Source organism: Petaurus breviceps, unplaced genomic scaffold, assembly GCF_028583685.1.
Source record: "Petaurus breviceps papuanus isolate PSGF00001 unplaced genomic scaffold, PetGlider_PUasm1.0 90692, whole genome shotgun sequence".
Lineage (NCBI taxonomy): Eukaryota > Metazoa > Chordata > Mammalia > Diprotodontia > Petauridae > Petaurus > Petaurus breviceps.
Genome location: NW_027187313.1, coordinates 2,452,144 through 2,474,771, shown reverse-complemented (window position 1 = coordinate 2,474,771; position 22,628 = coordinate 2,452,144). Strand labels below are relative to the sequence as shown.

Sequence of the window (22,628 nt, the reverse complement as noted above, 5' to 3'; positions counted from 1 at the left end):
ACACACACACACACACACACACACACACACACACACACACACACACCCCTCCCTCTAAAATCACTGAATCAGAAATAGTTTTATCAAGTTCTTGGTGTTAGAATAGATCTTGGCAATGACACAAGGCTGAGGATGAGGTAAGATGGTGGAAGGACTAGACGGTGTGGAGATTGAGCCATTCTCTGTATGTCTTAGCCCACAGTTTACTCTTGCTGGTGTTGCCACCAGGACCACTGCCAAATAGTTTACTTGGAGATGGGTTGCTCCCTTAATGAGTCCTTCTTATCTCTCTTGTTACTTCCCAAACTGTACTTTTGAAAAACACTGACGCAGGATGAAATTCTGCTAGTGCAACAGTATTCTGAAACAATCATTCTCTTGGAGTCCTGAGCTCTGCACCTCAAATGCAGGCCCAGTGACACACCTAACCTGCAACAAGCCAAAGGCACTGATGTGATAGGTGTGTTGGGCCTTGCGTAGAATTCAGAATTCAGTATTATTATCAAGTATTTTAGAGTTAAGTTTTATTAATATGTGCTTGGCACGTAGTAAATGCTTAGTAAATGCTTGTTGATTGATTATATTTCATTCTTTTTCAAGTATTCTTTTTGTAGCCCACTGTAAACACCCATAAAGTTACATGACATGTAAAATATTAAAAGTACCTCTTAGGAAGACATGCTAAGACATTTCATGATCTTAAATACATATTTCCACATTAAGCTATATTCTTGTTCAAACTGTATAGGGAGAATAAAAGGATAGCTACCCTGGCCCAGCATAATGTAGTTTACAAAATTAAATTGTTATAGGTTTTCAAGGCTGAGTTGAAAATGAGGATTCACTTTTCTGGAAATGCATAGGGAAAAAATTTTACTTTAGTAAAGGGAACATTTTATTACTAAAAGTAAGATCCACTACTTATTGAAAAACAAGGAGTATATATGTGTTTGGGGGGCGATAATCAGAGATGAAAATATGACATGTAAAATTTTTATGTAGTTAGGTTCATCAGCAAAGGAAAGGAGAACAAACTTGTTTTTGTTGTTTTGTTTTGTTTTAGGGACACTCTCCATTAGTAACAACACTTAATCTGTTTTAATTTCATTCTCTTTTGAGGAATCCCAAAATTCATAGTGGATGGAACAAGTTGAAAATTTAGCTGAGCATTTCACTTTGGGGGGTTTGCTAGAGTGAAACCAGTGACCTTACACTCCTGGAAATTGCATCTAAGAGGAGGGCAGGGGGTGGGAATCGGGGTGGGGAGAGGTTTATTTGTATTGTGAGTGAAATCATGCTCAAGATTTTGTATAACTATAGGTTATTCTGAATATAATTGGAAATGTACCCTTTATTGTACAAACTGGTGCTTACATTTTTATGACATCATGAGGCTTAAAAGACAATAGATCTTTTATTTGCAGGAGGTTAAACTGTTTTTGAAATACACCTGCACACACCTAGGAATGCCAACTTAATTATGTTTTCCTTCAGACTTTTTCCTTCAGATTGTTTTATGAGTGATTGCATCTTAAAGCCTTCCATCCTTTGGAGGTCTTCTGAAGGAATGCCCAAACCATTTACCAAATGTTCCATTGTTTTACCTTTTGTAAACAGTTTTTAATTTTTTTTCTGATTAAAACTTGAAGGGAGACATTTGAAGACAGTTGGGTACTCTCCAAGTTTAGCAGTCAGCTTTGAAATGTGTGAAAGGGTTTATGATACTTTCCCATTTGTTGACCATCTTGACTTTTTCCCATTGTCTTTGCCATTTATGCTCCCCTCTCCTGACACCTCCCCCTCCCTAAAAACATCTAAAAGTTTCCACTGGAAAGGATTCCTACATGATGGGAAGTTAAGCTCTCCCACAGATGATTGAATTATTCTAGGAGATAATTATCTATTATCAATCTGCCTTATCTATCTTCTACTTAATTTCACTTCCGTTAAGAACTTTGTGTCTTTACATAACATCAACATTGTGACAGGTGATTGAATTGATCTAGGGAATAATTATGTATTATCTATTTGCCTTATGTATCTATACACTTTGCTTAATTTTATTTGTGTTAGTAACTTTGGGTCATCAGTTGGGAACTACTGCCTCTTGCCTGTTGCTTCACCTACTTTAGGAATTTTAGAGGTCACTTGAAGTCTGCCATGGAAGTTGACAGTTCAGATGTGGGCCTTCATTTATTAGAACAATTCTGCACTTGATTTTATGGAATATTTTCATGCAGATCATATAAGTCGGTACAAAACACCTTATTTTACCTAAAAACACTTTTAAACCTAGCAATCTAAGTACTGGTGATTTTCATTTAAATGGGCCTTAATGTGGGAAATGAAACTATTGAAATCATAAAATATACAACTTTGGGAAATTTAGTTGAATCCCCACTGGGATTTCTGACCCTACACTAAGATTTTGGGGGTTCTTCTTATCTTGTCATCACAGAAGACTCTTCAAAACAGTTCATATGTGCTAAAAATAAGAATTAAAAAGTGGTGCCAAGCAATGTGTAGAGAGCTACAACATAATGCCTTGCCTCTATATGCCGTTCTATTATCTGAGTCACCAAATCAGAGTTAGAAAAGACTTCAGAGGGTATTTAGTCGAACCAACATCCAGACACCTGACCAGATCGGGCCTAACTAGGACAAAGTATTTTGGGGACTATTGTCTCCTTGCCTCTGGGAACTGTGCCTCTCCCAATGGGGGCTATGCTTTTGTGAGCATTTTGGTTGCCATTGTTGAGTCACGTCAAGCTTGTGGTCCACAAAACCCTCCCAGATATATTTCAGGAAAACTGATGAGTTTTTCATATATTTCAGGAAATATATTTCATATATTTCAGGAAAACTAGTGAGATATTTCAAAATAAAGAAAAATAAGACCTCATAAGCCAATATTCATTCTTTCTCTGATTCTGTGTCTATTTATCCTAGAATCATAGATCTAGAGCTGGGAGGGACCTCAAGCCATCTGGTCTAGACCTCTCATTTTGCATTTGAGATAACTGAGGTACAGGGAGTAGAAGTGCTTTGCCCAAGTCAGACAGGTAATAAGTGTCATTGGTGAGATCTGAAACCAGGTCCTCTGAGTGTAGTGCTAGTGTTCTTTGAACTAGACAATAATAGATCCCCATTCTAAGAGTTAACACTGGAAGAGACTGAACATCTATGGAATATAACAATATTTCTGCCTTGTTCCATGTATAGCAAGATTATATATTATATATATGCTATAATGTATTATGTATTATAGCATGTATAGCAATTAAATGGGAAAAGTGCTTAGTCACTAATGAGAATTACACATGTACTGAGCTACATTTTTTTTTTTATGTTTGGTGTTTTTTTTCCCTACTGAGCTGGGGAAATTAGTTTGGGTGTTCTCTTTTCATGTCATTACAGTACTGTTTGTCTTTACCTGATGGGAATTAGTTGTCTAACTTCTTTGATCAGATTTCTTTTTCTTTTCATCAGTGTAAGTTCCCTTTACTTTGTTCTATAGCTTTATTCTTTAAAATATTTTTTTGTTCATATCATATTTTAATATCAAAAGGAAATATGGTACATTAAAATAAATATTTTAGGAATCCTATTGTGAATTACTTAAACCAAAGAATAACATTCTAATTTATCTTCTATGTAAACCTAGATTCTCTTAGTTTACCGAAAATAAGGAAAGCCTACCCAAAGAGGTCATCTAGTTCAACCTGTATATCAATGAATCCACTCTACACTGTACTACAAAAGTGGCCATCAGTTTTTGCTTGAAGAGCTCTGATAAGGAGAAAAATTATGATTCCACTTTTGGATAGCTCTCTTTGTTAGGAATGTTTTCCTTATCATCAAGCTTAAATATACCTCTTCAACTTCCTATTACTCCTAATTCTGTGCTCCATGGGGTAAAAGGTAACTCTGTTCTATAAATTGGGTTGTGTTACTTATCCATTATTAAGCTGTAATCCATGAAAGCAAGGACTGTGTGTCTTAGTGTTTTTTTGTGTCTTCCCTAATACTTGGGATACTTCTTTATACATACCAGAGATTTCATGAATTTGTCCAAACTCAGACTAACCAAATTCCTTTTTCTGGCATAGTCTTTGGTAAAGTCGTGAAATGACCCAAGTCAGGTAACAGAGGAGAGGAAACCAAGAAACTAGGATAGTGCATAAATGGTTTACCCATTCCTGAGTGATAAAGTTAGCTTTCAGGAATAATCACACCCAATTTGTTTCCAAAGAATCATAGTATTTCAGAATTTGACAGGACCTAACGATCAACCTGGTCAACCTATACCTGAATTAGAAGAGACTTGTACAACGTTCCCAACAAGTGATCATTTGGTTTCTGCTTAAATTTTTCTAATGAAAGGGAACTTGCTACTAGTCAGTGCAGCTGACTATACTTTCCAAAAGTCATAATTGTGGAAAAACTTTTTCCTTATGTCAAATGGAATTTTGACCTCTTACAGATCTTCCTATATTCCTCATCGTTATCCTTCCTTATGGTGCAATAATGTGATGGTTGCATTCCTATAACATGATTTGTTAGCAGCAGCTAGGTGGAACAGTGGGCAGAGAACCAACCTGGATCACTAAGACTTGAGTTCAAGTGTGAACTTAGACATAGCAAGTCACTTAACTTCTTTCCTCCTCTGTAAAGTGGGAACAACAATAATAATGGCTCCTACTTCCCAAAGTTGTTGTAAAGGTAAAATGAAATAATAATTATAAAACATTCAGCACAGTGCCTAGCACACAGTAAGAGCTATATAAATGTTCATTGTTGTCATTGTCATTGTTTATTTCAGCCATTCTCCTATAGATTTTTCTGACTTTTTACTATTTCAAAAAGTGCTGCTATAACTATTTTGGCATATGTCATTGACCTCCAGGGGTTTATATATGTGATCCTAGACTGATGCCTCCCTCTGACCTAGATATATCACTGGGCTTTGATAGGAAAAAAATATAAGAATCTCTTTATTCCTCACAGGTCTAGATAAAACAACATCAACAAAAACTCTTCTTCTAAACCAAATAAAGTATACTAAATATAGGATTACATTCTCTGTTGTGTCAGGGAACTATAGTCTTCAAACAAATTTAAAATTTGTATTATAGCCGTCTTTGCCAGTAAGTAGCTGACGTATAACTTTAGTGGGGTATCCTGTGTACTTCTGACATTTTCCCAGAATTTCAGTGAATTGTGCCTTTAACACAATCTCAGATTGAAGAAAGATATTTGTTAACTTTGGAATATATTTCACCTAACGCTCTGGAGAGCAAACTATTTGTGATTGTGAATGCTGCTGTGCTATTCATTTTATCTTTAAAATGAAGTCTGCATTCTTCCTCCTTAGGGAGAGGAGAGTGTCACAGGATTGACGGTGTCACCAATTACCAAATGTGTGAAAACTGATCTCTCTATGGTAATAAATTGTTTATTTCTTCCTCTGTGCCCCTTTTCCCCTCAACCCTCAATCACATTGCGGTAAAAGCTTTGGCTTTCCCTCTACAGCAGCTGTCCTTAAGGAAAAGTGACTAGATTCAGTTCAGAAGGAGGCTAGTGTGGGTGTACATTAATTTGGAAAGATGTACTAAATATAACAAATCTAATATGCATTGAAATTCATTCTCAACATCAATCATTTTCCCACTAGAATAAATGAAAGCCATAGTTAAAAGGAACTCTGAGTTTCCATCTTTTCATAGTAGAAATGTTTAGTTTTGTTTTTGAAGTCAAGAATTCTATCTTTTTCTTATGTATTTTTCTTGAATTAACACAAAGTTTATACTGTTTAAATGAATCTTGGATTAAGACCCTTTTCTTCTTCCTTCCCCCATCCATCAGTATTAATGCACCTTGACCATAGTTGTTCTGCCTATCCTTCTCAGCAATCAGCAATTTTATTTCTCCTTATAATTATTCAGAAGTCATTGGACTCTTTCTTCTTGGTTGTCTTTATCACAATACTATATGAAAGCATTGGCAGTAAGTACCATCAACTTGGCAGATAATTGTGAATAGCCATAATAGTAGTGGTGGAATCGAATTTAAGTTGAGTTATTAACTCAGAAATGAGTCATACTAAAGTAGAACAAAATGAAATGAACTCATCATTGCCCTTTAAGCAGTAACTTTCTTCTATTTTTGTGTCCAATGGCTATGCTATATGTTCTTCTATTTCTTTTAGTCTAGAAAATTTCATAAACCATTGTTTTACTAATGGCAAAAGTTAAAGCCTTTTAAACTATTATGTTACTTAGTTGACAAAACGAGCTTTTATTTTGGTATTTGGTTTGTTTACTATGTACTTTGAGGGGCTTTCTTCACCTATTCCCAGCCATATGAAATAACCATCTGAGAAATGTTTGCTTTTTCCCCCTTCCCATTTATTCTCTTTATATCTGTTGTCCTTTTCTGGAAGCTAAAAATAAATCCCACAATAAGTTTGTTTTCAGGGCATTTTTTAGTTTAACTGAAGATAATTGCTGAATAACATTGAAATTAATATGAGTTTTCCATGGGAAAACTGGAGGCTGAATTGAAATTTTATTGTTTTTGCTTAAAAAACTTAGGGCAAAACTGTAACCTTTGGATGGAAATGTTATGGTTGTTGGTATTGAAGAGGAGATAGTGATTTAGTGATTACTATCTGTCAGCATGAACAGTGACATTAGTCATAACACCATGTAGTTACTCATTTCTTAGAGCTGAGTAAGCGTTGTATACCATACCAAGAGGCAACTTCTGGGAGGGTTATTTTTGTTTTGTTTTCTCCCCCCATTTTCCCCTCATGCATCTCTTAATAGTGATAAAATCTCATATTCTAAGATACTTGATTGCTTAGTGACCTTGTAACATAAAGTAATCTTGGAGTAGGTGGTACTGAACAGGATAAGACAAGCAGAGCCTGGCCTGGATAGGCCTCAGGAGATGAAAGCATGACTCCTAAGTTCCAACTATTTTATCTTAGAGCTTACTTAACACATCTCACCAACCTGAAGGGAGCCAAAACAATCATAGGACAAATAGTTCCTTTATCTCCTTTAATTTCCAGGTGCATCCACACTGCTCTGTTGTATCTTTCTTCTCCTCTGGAGATGGTCCTAATACGACTGCTCTCTTCCTCAAATCCTAGTGGAAGATGGGGAAGGAAGACAGCAGTGCCAGACTCATACTCTTGCTGACATAGATGTGAGACAGCGGATGAATTCTTTGTAAACCACAGAATAAAGGAAATTACTGACAATAAGGAAATGCCATATGTTGCCCACTACTTACCCTTCCTCAAAAAGGGGGAGGGCAGAGGAAAAGACATTTTATTGGGCTTATTTAATCATAATTTCCCCAGTTTTTCCTCTCTAGAGAGGAGCAAACTAAGATAGTTAGCTAAGGAAGCCTTTGGGTTTGCATAGCATCATACAGTGGCAATACCAGTTGTATTATTACTAAAACTTACATCCTTCATTCAGTTTTCCAAAAAAAAAAAAAAGAAACAATTCTGGCCTGATTAACTTTGTATCTTGAAAAGTTTGAGTCATTCACTTTCTAGTATTCTTAGTAGTTCTTGGTACTTGAACCACTGATATAAATTCTCTATAATGGAATTTAACTCCCCATACATCCATTAGATGTCTGGACAAACTAGATTTCCTAGTCCTACAGTTTTTGCTTGTGAGTTAGCCTGTGAGATCTAGTTCTTTATTATGATCTAGAATGTCTTGATTTAGAAACGAATATGTGATATAGAATCTAGTATGATTCTAAAAATTGATTTAGGACTGGAAGGGATCTTACAGGTTATTTAATCCATCTCCTAGTTTTACTGATAAAATTAAGGCTCAGTGGGGTTTTGAATTGATTAAAGACATCCAGGTCTTTAGTGAATCTGGGATCTGAACTCAGGGTCATTAATTCCAAGTCCATTTTTCTTTCCACTATGCTACAGAGATAAGATAAATTCAGAATAATCTTAAGTCTCTTTAAAAATTATTTTTTTTAAAAGGCAGAGAAAAAAAATCAAATGGATTTTTGTTTTAGCCAATGTAATTCAATTTCATCATACCCTTAGATTGAAAGAACATAGAGGATCAGATGCCATTATCACACATAGCAGGTGAATTGTAATATTTAGTCAGCTAATAAGCATTATTAATTGACTACTATAGGAAATAATTTCTCCATCTTCCTTCTATATAACTTGGACTGCTACCCAGAAGTAGTATGCTGTATTTACTGAGAATTCATAAGAATTATCTCTACATTGTAGCTCTACAATGAGTAACCTTTAAGGCAGCAGAAATTGCACTGGAATGACCAAGCATTACTTCTACCACCACCACCACCACCATCATCATCAAGCAGCTCAAGACAGTAGCTAAGTCCAGAGCCTAGGAGTATTTTCACAGTTAGGGGATGGGATTTGGATGATGAGCTAGTGAAGGAGACTGAGAAGGAATAGTCAGGTAACAGGTGAACCAAGATAGAGCTGTGTCTTGAGAGAAATGCTTGTTTAGCCAGTCATTTTTCTGAAATGCAATGTCTCTCTTCCCTTTGGCGCCTGTCCCGCCAAAACAGCTGCAGATCCTTTCCTTTTTGCTTTCTTCTTAATTCTTTTTAGTCTGACTTCAAACCTCCTCATTCAAATAAAACTGCACTCTTCAAAGTTACTAGTGATCTCTAATTGCCAGATCTGATGTTTTTTTCTCACACCTTCCTCTCTTCAACCTGTCTGCAGCCTTTGACACTATTGATCATGCTCTTCTCCAGATTTTCATAACACTCTCCTCTACTGGTTCTCTGAGAACCACCAAGACTGTTCCTTCTCTCTTTCCTTTGCTGGGTCTTCAGCCACATTATGCCCAATAAAATTGGGGTCCCCGAAAGCTCTTTCCTAGGTCTTCTCTTTTCTCTATGATTTTATTTGGTGATCTCATTAGCTTCTGTGGTTTCAATTGTCATCTCTATGCAGATGACTCTCAAATCTACTTGCCCTGTCCTAAACTCTCTCTAACCTCCAGTCTCACATTTCCAACTGCCTTTTAGACATCTCCAATTGGATGTCTGTAGCAGCAAGCACCCCAAGCACGTCCTCAGGGTTTGCAGCTACCACAGGTTCTTGGATCTGCTTTGTTAAAGGAAAGCAACTCAAAATGGGTTAACAAGCTTACTTTAATCAGTCAGACATATATCATTTACCTTGTTCAGGAGAAAAGGTCAGCACCCTGAACCTCAAAGTATACAGGCATAATTATCAAGACAGAAACATCAAGTAGACAGATTTCCAAACTGTCCAACCATTACATCCATACCCAGTCAACATCTGGGTTTCCACATTCTGGGTTTTTCAAAGCCGGGGGACTCTCAACAACGGCTTCCCAGAATACAGATCAAATCACAGAACACTTCTCAAAGTGAGTCCCAAAAACAAAGCTACACATCAGGGCTTATATAGCCTTCTCCTGGCTCAGAGAATGTAACAACCTTTTGGACCCACTGGCCAATCAAAAAGTATCAACTGAAAAACAAGCCTCCCACCCCAGTCTCTAGGTGCACTTTAGCCTAGGGGCAGGGAAGATCTTTAAATTTGCATTTCCATTACAATGTCCTATAGAAATCCTTATTATCAGACACTTCTTTTACTGTCAAGGGTACTACCATTCTTCCACTCACCCAGTCTGTGACCTAGGTGGCTTCTTCAACTCTTCATTCTCTCTTATCCTTCATATCCAATCATTGATCAAGTCCTTTCATTTCTCTATTCCCCCTTCTCTTCTGTGGCACTACCACCACCTTTGTGCAGAGTCTTATCACCTCATGCCTAGACTATTGCAGTAGCCTTCTGGTTGGTATGCTTGCCTCAAGTCTCTCTCCACTTCAAACCATCCTTCTCTCAGCTATTAAATTAATCATCCTATAACTTAAGTCATCCATGTCACTCCCCTATTCTGTCAGCTACAGTGGTTCCCTGTTACCCTCAAGATCAAATGTAAAATTTTCTGTTTGCCTTTTAAAGCCTTTCATTACCTGGCCCCTTCCTACCTTTCCAAGTCTTCTTACATCTTACTCCCTTCCATGTACTCTATAATCTAGTGACAGTGGCCTCACACATGGAATTCCATTTCCTGACATCAGAAGTTTTCACTAGTCTTCAATGCCTGGTACTCTCTCTCCCACCTCATGTCCAGCTTCCCTGGTTTCCTTCAAGTGTCACCTCAAGTCCCATCTTCTGTAGGAAGCCTTTCCCAGTCCTCTTAGTACATTCTCTCTGAGCTTAACCCCAGTTTATCCTGTATATATCCTTGTTTGCAATTTGTTTGCAATATATCCTATTTGTGTATATATTGTTTGCATGTTGTTTCCCTAGTTAGACTATTATTTTTTTGAGAAAAATGACTGTTTTTGACCTTCTTTGCATCTCTAGCACTTAGCATAGTTTCTGGAATATAGCAGGTGCCAAAATAAATGCTAGTAGACTGAATGATTAACTGTCTGCCAGCTTTGCTATGCTCCTGCCAACTTCTGTCTTCTCTCTTCTGTAAGATGTTCCTCTCATTGCTTCCTGTGTCTTCTGTCCTCTTGACTCCCCCTGTAGTTAACTTCCTTTATTTTTCCCCTGCTATCTTTATCTGATCATCTACCCTACTTACCCTTGTTTCTGATGTCTCAAATCAGGTACTCCCCAACCAATAACTCAGGTCTAATTTAGGATGTGAAATTAAAACAAAACAAAAATCTGTCTTTCTGTTTGATTAACCCTCGTAATCCTCAAGTGATCTTGCCATAATTACTAAACAGATATTTGATTCATGGTTTTTCAAATATATCCTTCAAAACTCTGAAAATAGTCATACATGCAAGTGAGCTGAGGGATGACAATGCACAGCAACCATCTTTAACTCCTTCAGAGCTCTCTGTCTTCCAGTATGTTCTTTCAGCACATTCATCTCAGGGGAAGTTTTTTCCCTCATGTCCTTATTACTGTTTGTTTTTCCTCAGTATTTTATCTGACAATCTGTTTCTTCTCAAGCTGATCTAATCCTTATAAAAATGTTTATTTTATGGTCCATTCAGAAACCAAACTATACACATATGCAAGGGGTAGCACCTGACAGGTGGAATTCCCATCTCTGTAGCTTCAAGAAAAATTTATTTGTAATGATCTGTGTTCCTGTGTATATGGATATGTATTTGTACCATTCCCAGCTCTTCTCCACACATTTTTCCCATAATTTTTTCATCTTTTAAGTTGCCTCAGAGAATGGGAATGTAAAACTACTAACGTTATTAAAGGAGCAGTTGAAACTCAATGAAACATGAGGGCCTTTACTCCCAGGGGGTCTCCAGTAATACTGTTATTGTATGATATTGGAATGTAGTAAATATACTGCTACTTGTCCACCTGTGTTAGACTACCATGTCAAACAAACAATATATTGGATAGGAAAGCACTTCCTTCAATTTAAGATCCAACTAGCTCAGAAAAAACTTCAGAATGAGCATTTCTTATGAATCATAGACAGAGCTGGAAGGTATCTTAGTGGCCATCATGTCTGGCACCCTAATTTTACAGATGAAGAGACTGTGGTGGGGAAAGTGTGTCCTTTTATTTTCCCAAGTAAATTGCTTCAGTCTCAGAAGAAATTCCTTTTAAAAAGTAGATTACAGTTTGAGGGAGACAAGTTCTCAGTTTACCAAGAGAACACAGGTTTTGTGACAACAGTCACCTAATAGAATTTTGAGAAGAAAGGAAGAAAGACATAGCATCATATTAGTCTGCTATGTCACATGATGTAACAGGTAGTAGTGATGCTCTCTTTCCCGGTGTTTCAGGAAAGGTTTAACAGAAGAGAGAGGCCACATAATTTTTTTTTCCTTTTAAGCTGTAACTATGTTTTTATTAGCATTTTGAAGGGGAACATAGTATGACCTTCAAGTCCTGCAGATACATTAAATGACCTGTCTCGAATGCTATATTGCAATTGTGTTAGATATAATGAATTGCATCATACCATATAAATACATCTTGTTTCTAGATTTTTTGGGATTAAGTTATTGCATTTCTTTTTTGAAAGTCTAATAGATCCCAGTTATACCAGATTGCTTAATATTCTTTCATCAATTTATATTATGTTTATATGTAAACACCCAAAAGAACTATGGAGAAGGTCAGTTGGGAATTCAATAATGGACAATGCTTTCTGCATTCAAGTAATCTCTACCTCGTCTGTTTTTCAGTAAGAGTTACTCATATATATCTGCCTTCATATTAACAAGTATCTTCTGTGTCTTCACTCATCATAATAGGTTTTTATAGAGGTATTTACTAAACAGTTATTGAATAGAATCTTTAAGATACTACATATAGATGAACAGTTTCTTAGAGAACAAAGCAGAGATATACAACTTCACAGAGAGCAAAGCAATGCCTTCTTAAGAATTTGGTATATAATTTGGCACAAGAAATCTTCCTTTTAATCCACCTTATCCAAGAAATTTGAAGTACTAAAAAAAAAAGTTGAAACTTAGAAATTAGGAGTAAAGCCACTGAGAGTGGGTCTGGGGAAGAAACAAGGAGAAATTAGAAATAGTTCAACATTCTACACTGCTTGTTCTGGTAATAGAATATTGTTATCTAAGTATTTTTTAAATAGTCCAGTCATTTTTAGCTGTTGTTGAGAGTCAGCTTTCAGTCCTCCTTGGTAATGGGAATAAGATAGCTTAAATAGATACAGTCCACAAATGATTTTCAAATACAGTTTTATCTAATCATTTAAACTTTATATCACACTTTTTATTGCAACTGTTCCTCAGTTCTGTTGAGAAAAATTAGCTGACTTATTTTGAATCTTGATTTTTCTTCTCTGGTCCACCTTGCAATGAAATAAACAAAAGGTATATGTCAAGTAAGAGGAAAGAAAGCATTAAAGTTGGTAAATTCACATAATTACTTGGCTAGATGAGCATTCATCTAAAAAGCAAAGTGCTGCTTCTCTCTAAATTTTGAGATCAATAATACTGCTGTATATTCTTCATGTAGATCATTCCTTCTCTTTAATCTTCTGACTTAAAGACTTTCTCTTTCCAATTATCCTAAAACATACCTAGGTCTCTATATCAGCAATGCAATATTCACAATGCCTACAGAAATTGTAAATATGCTGATGTGGTTATCAATCACAAAATATATCAAGTTTTCTATATGGGGGATAAAGAGAGAATATTTATTAAAATACCAAATGACTGAGTCCCAAAACCAGAAAGTCAAAGCCATCAGAGTAGTTATGAAATTAGCACCGGTGTGTAAAGTAGAAAGCACCCACATTCTCAAGCTTTTAAAACAGAACAGGCTATCTCAGACAAAGGTTCTCCTCTCCCCACTCACAGCAACCACCCAGCGTCCAGGAAGCGTGCTCCCAGCAGCTCCGGCCCCTGGCAGTCCTCAGCAGGAGTCCTTAGGAGAAATGCTGACTCAAAAAGGGGTTCGTGCTTCCGCTGCTGCTGCCTCTGCTGCTGCTGCTGCCGCCATCGCCGGCACTGCTAGCCACCACAGGAACTCTAGCTTGGCTTCCGCCTCTTCTTGCCCCACCCCTTCCTGCTACGTCAGCAAGTTCAATGGGGTGTGGAAGATCCTTAAATCCCATAACCCTTACAGTCTCCAGTGTCTTTAAAAGAAAAACAAAAGCTTCATTTGATCTTTTCATCCACTCAAAGCTATCCTATAACTGTCTCCACTTTTATTGCCTAACTTCCTACAATCTGTGTATCTTGCCTTAGTCTCTGCCCAGGTAATCCTGACTTTGGACCCTATCCCTGTTCTTTTCAAGGTTGCCAATGTTATGCTAAATTTGTTGGCCTTTTTTGGCTTTATCCTTTTAGCCCTCTGCATCTTTTGACACATTTGAACACCACTTCTGATCTTCTGATACTCTCTGCTTTTTTGACTAAGTGACAATAACTCATTCTTATTTCTCTTATTTTATCTGACCTTTCCTTCTCCTTTGTGTCATCATTCATAACCATGCCTTTAGCATGAATGTCATTTTTGGTGCTCTTCTTTTCTGACTGTTCTTTTTCTCATAGTGATTTCATTAACTTCTGTAGGTTCACTTGAAACCTTTTACAAATGATGCCCAAATCTATTACTACTCTTTCTCCTGAATTTAAGTCTAGCATTTTCAATTAATTGTTGACCATCTCTGTCTGATTGATATATAACATACAAAATTGAACTAATTAATTCTTATCCCACCAGGTCAATCTATTCCTCCTCCAGAATTCCCTATTTTTGTTCAAAACACAAAATATTTACTCAGTTGCCAAGTCCCATTATACCCCCACAGCATTTCAGTATCCCTCTTCTCTTCACTCACATGGCAACCATAGTTCAGCTTTTGTTGTTTAGTTGTTGTTATTTAGTAATATTGAAGTTGCTAGTGTACTCACCCATGAAAATAAGATATCAATCGACAATTAAATTCAAGAAGTCTTAAATTCAAGAAGTTCAAAAAATGGAGAAGACTCATTTTGCTAAGCACTGTGCTAGTCTCTGTGTATTCAAAGCTAAAAAGGACCATTTGCCCTGTAGGAGATTACATTCTGTGAACCACAGCCCAGTCATTGGGAAATATTTGTTTTTGTGCACTACAACTGTTATTCTAAAGTTTCCTTTAAAGACAAACAGTTGTCTTGTCTTTTTTTTCCTCCCCTCCCCTTTCTTTCCCTCCCTTCCCATCCCATAATAGTTCCCATAATAGGACTTTAGATAAGGTTGACTGCCTTTTTAAGTTGAAAAGAGTTCATATACTGGTGACCCAGCAGTTCAGTTTAAAAAAATTATTTAATTGGAAGCTTTTAAGACCAGAGAGCACTAGTAGATTCTGATTAGGACTTTGTCAGGAAAGCCAGATGGATCCAATTTACAATCTCCATTTTATCATTGTTGTTCTTATAATGGTGAGGGGACTATGTATCCCAGGAGTTTCTGCTTTCAATGAGTTTTGCTTTTTGAGACATTACTTATTGCCCAAGCAGAAATCTAATGTAATTCTCTTTTTCAAAGTTTGAACAGCATAAGGCTGTGTAGTGGTTTACCTAATAAGTAGGGTCTACTGCTATGGAAGAAGACACTGTTCTCTACCCTAATTTTTATGGAAGAAGGTTACCAATGTTTTCTTGCTTAGTTTTTGCTCAGAAGGTTTCTATTCAGCTAAATTACAGTGGGAAGTATAGGTCACATGTCTAACTTATGCATGGGAATTAGTCATTCAAATGAAATCTTGTCTAAGCCACAAAACCACCAAATTTATGTACAAAGTTGGCACATCCCTTTAGGTTTCAGGAGTCTGGCCACTTGACTCTAAAAATATGCCTTGCATTGTGGGAGAAATGTAACTTAGTGGTTCAAGTAATCTGTTTGAGTAGATTGTGTACACATTTTTTTAATAAGACAAACTATGACAACCTTGTAAGCAAATCAATCAGCAAACATTTATTAATCTTATTCTCTGCTAGGCAGTAGCCTAAGTCCTGGAAAGACACATATAAAAGTGACGCAATTCCTGCCCTCAGGAACTTACTTTCTGCTAAGGGGAGTTCCTACTGTGAAAGGGCTATCTTTTGCTCTTTAGTAAGTAAATGCTTGGTGAGGTTGGAGTGTGAGGTAATTCTGGAAGAACAGGGGCAAATTTCAAGGTAAAAGTGTTTATAAGAGCAATGATTCAGGCTGGGAGGTTAATGCCAGTTCAGGAGACAATATATAAGGAGTGCCTATATTGCTGACTGATTTAATAACTTTTCTCTCCCAAACTTGTAATTTTTATCTTTTTAAGGCAGCTACATTTCTTTCATTACCTGCCCAAGCATCTACTCCAGAAATCAGTTTTACTGTGCTGCCTTAAGTTTCAGTCACATCAGATGGGTTCAAATTTGTGCTTAATAAATTATGTTAAGGACCAATCTCTTTTTTCTTTTAAGTATTCTGAAAAATTTTAAATCCAGTGAGCAGTTCAAAATGGAATCATTATAAAATTCAAGTTGAATACTAAAAAAAACATTTGGAGGTCTGAGGAATCAATATTAAGAAGCAATAGTTACAAAAATTCCCATATTAAGTCATTATCAACTTTGTTTTATTTTGAAGTGTAATTTAGGGTGATACCTATTAAGGTTTTGGTTTTCTATGCATTGGCACTATTCTGAGTAAGTAGATTTCATTGGCATTTGATTTGCAGGACTCAGTCAGATTCAATTTGGGATAGCCTAGGAAGTTTGTTTGTTTTGCTTTGCTTTGTTGGTAGGAGGAGGGCAAAGTGAGAGAGTACCTATATAACTATGTTAACAATGGAAAAGAGTCTGTCAAACTAAAATCTAAGATAGCCTCTATATAATAATAGTTAACATTTATATGGCACTTTAAAGTTTATAAAGTAACTTATGTATCTTGTCTTATTTGATCTCCTCAACAACTTTATGAGAAGGGTTCTGTTATCCCCATCATAGATGTGAAAATAAGGCTGAAAGAGGTTGTATCTTACTAGTATTCGAGGCAGAGTTTGAACTCAGATATTCTTGACTCCAAATCCACTGCTTTATCCATGGCCATCTGGCTACATATGCAAGTGCTAAAATGGAACTGTGGTCTCCTCTCTTTGGGAGTTCCCTACAATGATTAAGATTGTAGCCCATCTAGACTTGCTCATCCTGAGAAATTCTTGTTTGTGTTCTTATGTCTATTAGCCACAGGGGTATCCAACATTCTAGATACTTCCAGGCTTCTCCTGACATCACAAGGCCACTACTGGAGTATATGCCTGTGTCTGGCTATATACCTGTCCTCCCTCACCCTCACCATATGGTCAGCTCATCTTCATTTGCTCTGAATCTAACAGGATGAAATTCAGTAAGGGTAAATATAGTCTTATACTGCAAAACCAACAAATCAACTACGCAAGTATAAGATGAAAAACACAGAGATCTATAGCAGTTATACTGGAAGATATATGGGGGTTTTAATAGACTACAGGCTCTATGTGAGGCAGCCAACTGATATGCAGCCAAAAAAGGTTAATGGGAGTTTGGGCTTCATTAAGAAGGACATATGAGGGCAGCTAGGTGGCACAGTGAATAGAGCATCAGTCCTGGAGTCAGGAGAACTTGAATTCAAATCCAGCTTCAGAAACTTGACACATACTAGCTGTGTGACCTTGGGCAAGTCACTTAACCCCAATTGCCTTGTCTTCCCCCCTTAAAAAAAAAGACATATGGAAATGATGGTCTAACTATCCTCTTCTCTTGCCCTCCTCTAGAGTTTTATCTTCAGTTTTAGGTGTCACTATTTAATACTAGAAGAACCAATCACATCTTTGATGTGAAAAATTATAATTTTACTTTAAAATAAAAATTTTCACCATACCATCTCTTTACTTTATAGACAAAAAAGATGTGCTATGTCAATTGATGCATCTTGGTTCTATGAGATAGTCTTAAATTCTGATCCTTCTAGCATTAAGGACATTGATAAGCTAGAGAGAGTCCAGAGGAGGGCAAAGTGTTGACATTCCATGATATTCAAGGATCTGTTGAAAGAACTGAGCATATTTGAGCATATTTAACAGTGTCTTGCATATTGTAGTCACTTAATAAATGCTCGTTCCCATTCTCTTCCCTCTTATTGTCTTTCAAGAAATCTTGAATAATTTTAATGTATAAAATGGGAGAAACCTTATTAGAAGAAAAACTTTAAGGCAGCATTTGCTCTGTTGAATCAAATGCTTTTTCATACTCAGAGAGCAAGATGGGAAAACATGCTTATTTCCTACAGATGCCTTTCATTTGTAGATCTCCTCCTTAAGGGATCCCAGGAATAAGGGGTTCATTGAGAATGCTGAGGGTAACAGAAGGCAAGAATGAAAAATACATTGACTCAGTAGAGCAGCTCCTAGTGTTGTGTACTGAAGAGGAAGAAATATAAAGTAAAAATCATCAAGATCATCGAGTATTTATTTAAACAATTTAATAACCATATGCACACAAATACAAACATATATCAAGCTTATGATCATGATTCAGTTTGTTTTTTTTATTGTTGTTTTCATTAAACTTTACTGCCTACTTGAATGTTTAAGTTTTCTATTACTGTAGCCTGAATTACTCCCAGTGGTAGCAACCACAAATAGTAATGAATAATAAATTTAAAATAATACTCTCCCCCAAGAGATTTCTGAAATGAAGCAATTACTAGTGTTTAAAGATATTCTGATATGTATATTGAACCATCAAAAAAGTCTTTCTTAATGAATTATTTCTAATGATTTGTTCGCAGTTAAAATACTTTATAAATGCTAACTAATTTATGACACCAATTTTTAAGCAGCAACTCTCTGAAGACAGTAGTTCCATGTTATTTTGCCTGGAAATGATATCTCATAGGTGTCAAAAGAATAGTTGGGAGACCCTTTGTTGATCAACCTTTCTACCTTCTGTAAGGTTGGAGTGTCCACTATAATGCCAATTATGTACCACAACAGGATGTAGTCTGTATACATTGTTTCTAAGGTTTTTCTGCCCTCTAGTGGCAACGTGACATATGTTTTATAAGTTTTTAAAGAAAGTTTCTATCAGTGATAGAATCATGAAATTTCAATCTGAGACAGCCATTAGAACCGTCAGCTTGGGCAAAAGCAGTACATAAAACTTTGTTCAACCAATAATAAAATCATGATCTTTATTCCATCGCTTACCATCATCCTTGGGAACTTCAGTAATTCTTTTTGAGCATTGCTTTAACACCTTGACGATACAATTTCCCAATCTGCTTAATTCAAAGAACCTTTCCCACCCTACTTCAATCATATACCAACCAGCATGATTGAATTTTGCGCCTTAGCACCTTGCAGAACTGACCAACATGGAGTCATGGAACTCATGCTAGATCTGGAGTTTGAGGACTGGGGTTCGGTTCCTGATTCTGTGATCCTGAGAAAGACATTTAACATCTTTCAGTCGAGGGTTCCTCATTTGTAAAATGAAGAGATTAGGACTTGCTGGCCTTAGCTCTCTTCTTCTTTACATCTATGAGCTTCTGCTTTCCAACAATACCCTCTTGTTCCAGTTCTCCTTCCCTTCTGATCACTTTCTGCCATTCCTAGCCTTGATCCAGGGGTCTGTCCCTTTCACTTTACTTATTCATGAACTACTACCCATAGAATCTCTTTCCCTGTCTCCCCCTCTCCCCAAAGAATCAGTCTTTTCTAGGTTTAGGTGACTTGTCCAAGGCCACACATCACGTCAGTGGCAGAGTTGGGATTAAATGCCAGGCCCTCTGATAACAAAACCTACCACTGTTTCTTCCTCTGTACCAAGCTGCTTCTAGAAGAAGCCAAACACAACAAAAATGGGTCTTTTTTTTTTGTATCACTGACATTCCTTTCCATTGCCTGTATCTTCTATTGTTATGGAATCATCAAGGTTATAGATTTAGAGAACATGTTATATGCAAGGTACTAGGATCGGTCCTGGTACTACAAAACCAGAAGGTCCCTACTTTAAAGCAGTTTTACACTTTATATATGAGATGAATAAATATAGAGTAATTTTGGGAAGAAGAAAACACTAAAAACTTGGGGGGATAGGAAAGTAGGTAACATATCAGTTTGTTTCTTTGCAAAACTCCCCCTTAGTTTTATTCCTGCAAAAAGTAATTTAACCGATTAATCCACTATAAACTTATTTATGGTTCATAACCTCAACTGCAGTTCAGCAGTCCTACTTTGTTCTTGTTGGCTCCCTGGCTTATGCCCCACAGCAACCATTTAAAACCTTTGAGCTAAGTTGCACCTTTATAGCAGGTCACCTACCTAGAAAGGCAGTTTAAGGTAGTTGAAAAAGAATTCAATTTATAGTCCTACAAGGGTGTGACCATTGCACACAATGCAGCTTCTTGGAGCCATTGGTGAGAGTTGGGTGACATGTAGACACTAAAAGTAGATGAGCAGCCCTAAAAAAGGCTCAGCAAGCCCTCAGATCAGAAGTACTGATTTCCCCTAAATACCCCAAATGCCTCTGGTAAACTGTCTTGGCAGACAGGCCAGACCAGGTTAGGAGACCTGACAGGCCTTAAACCTGTCAGCGAGTTAGGAGATGTCTACCCCAAGCAGAAAGATCTCCCTGGTGGAATAGGTGGATGTGAACAGTTAGTTCCAGTAGACTATGAAGGCAGCCGAAGCCAGCTCTGTGGAGCACATGGAGCTTGGTCTGGCATTGAAGACACCAGCGTCATCCACTGTGTCCTGAGCACTGCCAGCTGTCCTGGCTTTTGTCCCAGCCCCGGACTTTGATGACTCTTGAGTGAGGCTGACAGCTTCACACAGCTCCACTTACACACACATGTTAACATTTTACTATTTAACAGTTTTGCTATTTTATTACTTTGCTCTTCAGCTATTTTGCTTTGTTAACATTTTATCTTTGACGTCCTGTGCAGACAGGCTCCTGGCTAAGTAACTGGTATAGGTATACTAGGACCTGGAGCTGTAACCCTGCACACAGGCAGCCCAGGGCACGGGGCCATCTCCTCACCACACTGAGGCAGCAGCTCAGTGTGAGCCAGCACTTCCCCAGGTGCCCAGGAAGCATTCTTAAGGACCTCAGCGCTCACTTCCTGCAGTAAGCCAGGGGCTAGAAAAGGGGCCCTGAAATCGCCTGCCTTACACAACACACACACACACAGACACACACTCATACACACATAGAAACACATGCACACGCATATACACATACACACACATACACACAACACAAAAACTTTAGTGAAGATGATTCCACTCACCATTGGTACATGAAACATGCACATGCTTATGAACAACACAAAATCCAGTAGAACAGAAAAACGAACAGTTCTAAAACAAGGCCTTTCTCAAGGTCCCTCGGAAAGACTTTGGTATTTATTGTGAGATATGGGAGACTCCAGCACAGGATCGCCCAGCATGGCATGCCCACTTTGATTTTTCCCTCTCGCTCATCTCTTATCCACTTGGTATCCAGTTAATTACTGAGTCTTAACAATTCTTCCTCTGCAATATTTCTTACATTGATTCCCTCATTTGTGTTTCCACTTCTAAGACCTTCATACAAAGCTGTCATTACCACTTGACCATACTGTTTCAAGAACCTCCTAACACTCCTTCCTACATCTTATTTTCTTCTCCCCTACACTATTTATACTAATGCCAGACTCATCTTTCTTAAGTATAGATTTGCCTATGTCACTCTTCCCCCAAAGCTTTTCAGTGGTTCTCCATTCTTCCTGACTAACCTTGCGCCTTTTTTACTTGGCATTTAAGCCATAATTTAGTATAATTCCACTTCTCTGACCTTTTCTCATGCCACCACCTTCCACTTATACTATTTTCTCTAGTTCGACTGGAGTACATACTATCCTTTCAAACATATCCTACAGTATTCTACATCTTTGACATTGCTTGTAATTTTATACCTATCTCTATTCCAACTACTGAAATTCTGTCTGTCTTGTTATACCCATCTCTATTCCAACTACTGAAATTCTGTCTGTCCTTATAATATTAATAGTTCACATTTATTTTTAGTTCTTTATGTTCACAAAGCGCTTTCTTACAAAAGTATTATTATCCTCCTTTTACAGGTGAGAAAACCAACTTATAGGCTAATTGCCTTTCCCCAAAGTCAGACTAAGTTAAGTGAGAGAATTAGTATTGGAATGCTGATCTTCTGAATTTGGTCCAAAGCTTATCCTAATATTTTATGCTGTCTCTACTGCTACTCAACTTTTAGAGTGCTCTTCTGATCCCCAGTCCCTTCAGTGGTTCCCTTGGACCTTACATAACACATTACGCCGCTATTTTGTTCTGTGGGTATTTGTATTTGTGCCCTCTCCCTACCAGCTTGCGAGTTCCATAATGGCCATGGTTATATCACAGTGTTACAGTTCTCTACACATATATGTTTTCAAATGTTTGTTGAATTGAATTGACTTGAATAACCCATCTCTCTTCTACTAAGGTACCTTCCTCCTAAAGCAATTCTTAATGTTTTTTTCTTTTTTTCTGTCAGTTTCCTTTAGGTCTGATGAAATCTATGAATCCCTTCTCAGAATAATGTTTTTAAATGAATAGAATGAAGCAAATGAGATTAAAAGGAAAGCAATTATATTGATTACTAAAATATTTTTTAAAAATAAAAAAGTTTTTGGGCCCCAGGTTAGGAACTCCTGTCCTAAAGAGGGAGGGGAGCAAGCATTAAGTTTCTACTAAGTACCAGGCTAAGTGGATTATAAATGTTATCTCATTTGATCCTCACAGCAAACGTGGGAGGAAAGTTCCATTATTTTCCATGCTTTACAGTTGAGGAAACTGAGACTTGCCCAGGGTCACACAGCTAATACACATCTGAGACTGAATTTGAACTCAGGTGGTCCTGATACGAGGCATATCTCCTACTTTAACCCTATAATTCTATCTCATTCTTTTTACTTTCAGTTTCACCTGATTTTAATTTAGGGGAGTATTTTTTTTTTTCAGTTTGGTGTAATGAGAAGAAAGTATACAAGATGAATATATTTCCATTTGAGTCCT

At 37.1% G+C, this 22,628-nt stretch overlaps 1 protein-coding gene across 4 annotated transcripts in view; it reads left to right on the top strand.

Moving 5' to 3' along the window:
• RASAL2 (RAS protein activator like 2) overlaps positions 1-22,628 on the top strand; it is a 334,704-nt gene that overhangs the window by 154,384 nt on the left and 157,692 nt on the right. The window lies entirely within an intron of this gene.